At 40.0% G+C, this 7,472-nt stretch overlaps 1 long non-coding RNA gene across 1 annotated transcript; it reads left to right on the top strand.

Moving 5' to 3' along the window:
* The first annotated feature begins 695 nt into the window (after positions 1-695).
* On the top strand, positions 696-6,686 carry LOC112647620 (uncharacterized). The gene is made up of 3 exons (XR_003128384.3): positions 696-1,081; positions 1,827-1,957; positions 6,237-6,686. It is a non-coding gene; the product is annotated as an uncharacterized LOC112647620 (long non-coding RNA).
* The last annotated feature ends 786 nt before the right edge of the window (positions 6,687-7,472 follow it).

The raw sequence follows: 7,472 nt of genomic DNA, 5'->3' as shown, positions 1-7,472 counted from the left end.
AATCATCCCACGTTGTTAAACTCTGTGGAGTCAGATTTAGCTGGTAGTAGGTGGAATGAGATGAGTTCCCATGAAAACATATTTTCAATGAAGTTGGCAAAGAATGCTGGGTAAAGCCAAAATAACCCAAACTATGTCGAAATTGTGTTGCGTTGAGTGAGCCACATCCCCAGCGGGGCTCTCCTGCGTGTCAGTCCCTGGGGCACGAAGATTGCGGATGCTAACCTTTGATGTAGCGGGATGGGGGGCGGGGGGGGGGGGCGGTGGGACAGGGCTGGAGGAGCCTTGACACACACCGACGCTTCGGTGCTGCCGCCCTCTCGTGGCAATTCCGGGAGTTGACTTTGGTGTAATTTAGTCATTTGCTGTCAGGACCCACATCTGTTTAAGTTAACTATCAAGAAAAGGAAAGTGATTTCTAAGCATTAGCCCTTGGATTGCATTCATTTAATTAATTAAATGAGCAAGGGGAAAGAAAGTTGCCATTTTATTGGCTGGCAGCACAATTCTTCCGAGGAGAAGGTCGTTTTTTGTTTCAACTCAGAAGAGCCATTTATTTGAGTGTCCGGAGCTGAGACCCAGGATGGGGAAAAGGGTTGAAATATTTTGAATAATAAAGGAGGAATTTGGGCTTGGCATCAGTATGAGGGAGTGCTCGTGACCCTGGGGAGAGAGGGAGGGAGGGAGGAAATACTCCAGAGCACGAGTCCATGGGGAAGGACTGAGAAATCCTGGCAAGGGAGACTGGGACCTGAGGCTGAAACAGTGCCCAGGAGATGTTCCTTTGAGAATGAGCCCAAGGACTTTTGAGAACAAAGTCTCAATAATAACCTTTCTGGGTTTTGTCGGGTGGGGGTGACACCCTCAGGACTTCCCCACTGCCACACCCTCCTTTGCCCAGACTCTCAACCTGCGATGCACACTGTTGTTGACCATGGTGTTCTGGTCTATAGGAAAAAGGGAAGATTTGGGAAAAGGGGAATGATTGCTTCTTGTGGCTAATGTGAGCTAAGACAGAAGGACAGCCAGCGGCTGTGTGAGTCACAGGGTAAAGAGGAATTCAGAACAAAATGACAAAGAGGTGAGTGAGAGAAATGTAAGCCACCCCAAATATCTCAGAAATGTTTGTTAGGGGGAAGACCCTCCTATTTGTGGGTTGAGAATCAAGCCAGTTTTGTCTTGTTTTTAAAATTATAGCATGGAAAGATAATTCCCCAAATGTTGATAGACTTTGGGACACTGAGGTGGTGATCTTTTGGTCATATGGATGTATTAATAGCTAGCATTTTGCTACCTGCAAGGCTGTGGGACTCTGATTTGAAAGAATTGTTATTTGAAAAATATAGCTTAAAAATGTAATGAAATTCTTAGAAGCACTATGTATAAGAGCTCACACCTGGAAACAATCCAAATGACCATCAGCTGTAGATGAATAAATTGTGGCATATTTATGTGATAGAATGCTACACAGCAATAAGAGTGAACGATCTACAGCCACGTGGAAAGCTTTGAATGAATCTCACAAACAAGGTTGAGTGAAAAACCAGATCCAAATGGGTATATATCGAATGATTTCATTTATAGACAGTACAAAAACAGGCAAACTAAACCTTGCTGTCTACCCTGGGGGCTGTGGTAAGAGCAGGAGACTGGCGGCGGGGGGGGGCTCTGGGAATGCTGGAATGTCTAGTTTCCTGACCTAGTGGTGGATACAGAGCGGTTTTAAGTTTGAAAGTTTACTAAGTTGTACACTTAAAATATGTACACTTCTCTATGTGTAAGTGTAAGGAAACTTCATTTCTTCTGTTTCTCCTTTGCTCCCACAGGACTATCACACTCTCAGCACTTCCCACACCAACCAGTTCTGTGACACCACCTGGATGTTCTCCAATTTAAGTCAATTCAGACACTGTCTACCCCAGATAACGTCAGATCACACAGTTAAGGGCTCAGTCCGGTAAGACTGCCCCGCCCCCTTTCAGTTGTCAATCTCAAGTCCCGGTTGTGACCTGTGCTTCTGACAGATTGCCTAAAAATCAGAGGTTCCCATGACTCCTTCTCTGGGTTCAATTAATTTGCTAGAGTAGGTTACAGAACTCGGGAAAACAATTTACTATAAACTTAATATAAAAGGATATGATAAAGGGTACAGATGGACCAGATGGAAGAGATGTATAGGGCAAGGTGTGTGGAAAGGGGCTTGGAGCTTCCATGGCCTCTCTGAGGGCCACTGTCCCAGCACTGCCATGTGTTTACTAACCTAGAAACTCTCCAAACCCCATACTTTGGGAATTTTTATGGAGGCTTCCCCACATAGGCATGATGGATCATTAACTCCCCTTTTAGCCCCCCGCCTCTGGAGAATGCAGGGGTGAGACTGAAAATGCCAAGCTTCTACTCATAGCTGGGTCTTTCTGGTGACCCGCCCAGGAACCATCTGGTTCCTAGGAACCATCCAGGAGCCCACCAAAAGTCACCTCATTAGGACGGAAGACACTGTTCTCACTCAGGAAATTCCAAGGGATTTGGGGGCTCCTGTCAGGAGGCAGGGTCAGAGACCAAACGTTAGAACAGATGCTCCTGGTGCTCTTACCACTTAGGAAATCACAAGGGTTTTAGGATCTCTGTGCCAGGAACCAGGGACAGAGACCAATGCCTGTGTTTTTTCCTTTTATCTCACGGAATGTTATACTGCAGTAAAAACTAAACAAATAACAAACAAACACCTTGGGAATGCAAAGATCAAGTAAGGATGCCAGAGGAAGCTGAGAAAAACTTCATGGGAATGCATGCCTAGGTGGCTCAGTGCTTGAGCATCTGCCTTTAGCCCATGGCATCCCTGGAGTCCCGGGATCGAGTCCCGCATCGGGCTCCCTGCAGGGAGCCTGCTTCTCCCTCTGCCTGTGTCTCTGCCTCTCTCTCTGTGTCTCTCATGAATAAATAAATAAATATTCTTAAAAAAGAAAAACTTCATGGAAGGGGCATTCCACTCAATTCAACACACATTATTGAGGTATCATCAAGCATCGGAGACCCTGTAGTGGAGACTGTGAGACACGGATGTACAAGGACTCTGAATCACTGACTCACAGGGAGGAAGCATCGGCATCAGTCTGAGGCCCTCATACTCTAAGACAGAGATCGACATGCTAACATTATTAGCAGTAGTCCAATTCCGGCAACATGGTTCACTATACTAACATCTATCACTTGTTCAACATTTTACTACAAATGTAAGTGCTAGAAAGACTGGAAAGGAATGAACAAGTCATTATTTGGAGGCAGTGTTATTATTTACTTAGAAAATCCAAGAGAATTTATAGATTAGAAAAATATTTATCAAGCCTAATAGTCAGAATATAGATCAATATAAAAAGCAATTGCTTTCCTATATGCCAGTAACAATTAATTAGAAATACAGTTTGGTTTTCTTTGTTTAAAGATTGATTTATTCATTTTAGAGAGAGGGAGAAAAGAAGAGAGAGAGAGATGGAGTGCACACGAGCATGTGGGGGTGCAGAGGGAGAGGGGGAGAGAATCTCCAGCAGATTCCCTGCTGAGCACAGAGCCCAATGTGGCCCCATCTCATGAGCCTCAGGTCATGATCTGAACTAAAATCGAAAGTGAGATGCTTAATTGACTGAGCCACCCAGGCGCCCCAGAAATACACTTTCCTCATATATAGTACCTAGGAAAATAAGGCTTATTTAAAAATGTGCAATGCCTCCTTAGGGAAAAATTTCAAAATTTTATTGCAGGACATTATAAGCATTAAATGAATAAAAAGATATACTATGTTTAAGTATTAAGGGATTAAATAGTAAGCACTTAATAAATATTGATATGTGATTGAGTTAAGTAATGCTGGAAAGGGCCATACCTTGGTCCTTTGTTTTGGTACCTTTTCCTTACATAGCACCAGAGTAGTACCTGGTACATAGTAGGGACTCAGATATTGAAAGGTAGAAAACAAAGGAAGGAGGGAAGAGGAGGAAAGGGTGAATAACTCTCTCAAATAAATACTTAAAATCTTTAGGGACACCTGGGTGGCTCAGCAGTTGAGCATCTGCCTTTGGCTCAGGGTGTGATCCTGGGGTCCTGGGATGGAGTCCGGCATCAGACTCCCCATAGGCAGCCTGCTTCTCCCTCTGCCTATGTCTCTGCCTCTCCCTCTTTGTGTCTCTCATGAATAAATAAAATATTTTTTAAAAATCTTAAAAATTTTAAAAAACATTTTGAATTCTTTGTATTCTATTACAATTGTTGCTTGCTAACATCCACTTGCTTCATGGTGATAGTGTATTTGTACAGTCTTCTGTACTTTTCAAGGCTGTTTCATTTCATGTTTTAATGTATTCCATATAGCACTGTGAAAAAAAACCCCAGCGTCATCACTGGGAAATCTGGATGTTCTCCAAGCCTTAGATCAGAAATAACCTTGCTGTTTCTCAGATCCAAGGTTTCTGACTTCAAGAGGAATGACTTAGTACTCTACAAATGCCAGCCTCAGTGGACAATAAGCTAGATGTGTGGGCTATGAATTGCCATCTTAACTGGGACATTTTTGAGAGTGGAAGTAGGTACCATTCGTTATGCTGGCACAACAGGTATAAATTGGGATGATCCAGGCACATCTGAGATACAGTCACTCTAACTGTGGAAGAAAACGGAGTGTAAGTTAATCCTCCTCAAGGGCAGCACATGTCAAAAGACCTTTACCAAGCTATGGCGATTGTAAACACCGCCCCTGGTGATGTTTGAGTTTTTGATCAAAGTCAATAATCGGTAACTTAATAAAGAGCAACTAAGAATTGAAGTTTGCTTTGTTTAAGAGGAAGGTCACCTGCTTGGAGGGTTAATACGCTACCTGCATGTGGGGCAAAGTTAAGTGTCATTCTTCTTTTTGTCCTTCTAACCCCAAATGCTATTTCTTGTTCAAGTGTCCAACACAGTGTGAGTAAGGTAACATTGGGAGCTGACTGTAATTTTATCTTCTTTCTTGAAGTCTTTTATAATATGAACATAATGAGTAGATCTGTGAGTAAACTCATTACTAGGAACAGTCAATACTTGTTTTCCTGTGAAGCTTTCAGTGATTATATTAACTGAATAGAGGTTTTCTTTAACTGCAAATCTTTCAATATACAGTATTAGCAATTTTAAGTTAGAGGTCACTAATTTGTAAAGATGTTGAGCTTAGTTGTTTTTTTTTTTTAAGCATGTTCCACTTCTGCAAATAAACAAGAAAATTTCAACTTAAAATAGAAGGCTAAGTCAATTTCTTAATTACATGTTTTAAATTAACCTGCTAACTCTCTAACAAGTGAAAATTCTCTTAACACTATAAGTACATAAAGCATCAAATATGCAGATTTGATACAAAAACGTTAATATATTTGTTTAAAGATTTTATCTATTTATTTGAGAGAGAGAGTAGGTGTGAGAGAGACAGCATCAGGTGGGAGATGCGGAGGCACAGAGGGAGAGGGTCAAGCAGACCCTTGCTGAGCAGGGAGCCCGACTCGGGGGTTGAACCCCAGGACTCTGGGATCATGACCTAGCCAAAGGCAGATGCCTGACAGACTGAGGCCACCAGAAGCTTCCCAAAACATTAATATTATGTGGTTGATTCTCTTCAGCACTTCTATATTTAATTTTAGATCTTTCTGAGGACAAAGTTGTTTTCCAACGAAGAAAACATTTTGTCATCTCAAGTCATTTGGGGAGATACTACTTAGCCAAATGAGACTGTATAATGAATGACCAGAGACAATAGCAGAGGTGCTGACTGTATTCTTGTCTGGGGCACCAATGAGTATTTTTACTTGGTTAAATACTTAGAAGCAGATTTTCTGGATTGAATTATAAATGTGCATTTAACTGTCAAATAAACTGCCATTTTGTTTTCCAAAGTGGCTATACCATTATGTATTCTCACCAGCAATGTATGACAGTCCCAGTTCAGCTCACTCAGTAGTATAAGAAATTGTTTTTATATTTAGCCTAATAGGTATGTAGTGATTTCTCATTGTGATTTTAATATGTATTTACCTTAATGAATAATGATGTTGAGAATATTTTTATGTACTTATCATATCTGTATCTTTAAGTAAGTATCCATACAAATCTTTGGTTCATTTCTTTGAGGAGTTGTTTGACTTATTAATATTGAATTTGAAACTTATTTTGTTCTGGGCTTGTCTTTTTACTTTCTGTTTTTTTTTTTTTTTTTAAAGATTGTATTTATTTATTTGAGAGAGAGACCATAAGTGGAGGAGAGAGGCAGAGGCAGAAGGTGAAGCAGGGAGCCCGATGGGCTTGATTTCAGGACGCTGAGATCATGACGTGAGCTGAAGGCAGATACTCAAATGAGTGAGCCACCAGGTGCCCCATCTTTTCATTTTCTGAAGAGCATCTTTGGAAGAACAGAAATTTAAAATTTTGATGAACTTTAATCATTTTTTAAATGGATCATGTTTTTGTTATTATCTTAGAAGTCTTTGCCTAAACCTAGATTTTCTCCTATGTTTTCTTCTAGAAGTTTTATACTTTTAAGGTTTAGATTTGGGTCTATGCTTCATATGAATTAATTTTTTGTATAGGAAAGGAGTTATGAATCAAGATTTTTTTTCTTTTTTACATATAGATATCTGATTGTTCTAGTACCATCTGTTGACAGGCTGTGTTTCTCCTTGAATTGCCTTTGTGTATTTATAAAAAATAAATCAACATATGTGTGAATCTATTTCTGGATTCTACAGTCTGTTCCATTGATTTTTTTATAACTACCATTTCTCCAATACCAGACTGTCTTGACTAATGTAATTCTACGTATATAATAAGCCTGAAAATCAGAGAGTATGTTAGGTTTCCCTAAAAAAAAAAAAAAAAAAAAAAAAAAAAATCATGCTAGGATTTTGACGGGAATTGTACTAAACCTGTAGATCAATTTGGATACAATTGACATCTTAACAGTATTGAGCCTTTTGATCTATGAACATGGTTTGTCTTTCCATTTGCTTAGGTCCCCTTTGATCTCTTTCACCAGTATTTTGTTTTCAGCATATAAAACTATTTATATTTATCCCTAAGTATTTTGTGATTTTTTTGTGCTTTTAATTTTTTAAAATTTCCGTTTCTAATTGTTCACTGCTAGTATATAGAAATAGGATTTTTTAAAAAATCTGACTTTTATGAGTTTGGGATGTACCTGAGACCACACTCAGATTTAATAATTCACTAGAAGGACTCATAGAATTCAGCAATATTGTCACAGTTATGGTTTATTACAGCAAAAGGATATAGATTAAATTTAGCAGTGGAGAAAGGTCCATAGGGTAGGGATCAGGAGAGATGACATGCAGAGCTTCAAGTTGTCCTTTCCCACTGGAGTTATGCACAGTATTTATTTTTTTCCAGCGATGGAGTGTTACAATATACAGAGTATTGCCAGTCAGGGAAGCTCACCCAAA

The sequence above is a fragment of the Canis lupus genome, chromosome 5 (genome assembly GCF_003254725.2).
Source record: "Canis lupus dingo isolate Sandy chromosome 5, ASM325472v2, whole genome shotgun sequence".
Taxonomy (NCBI): Eukaryota; Metazoa; Chordata; class Mammalia; order Carnivora; family Canidae; genus Canis; species Canis lupus.
Note: the sequence above shows the minus strand (reverse complement) of the source record. Positions and strands in the feature narration are given on the sequence as shown.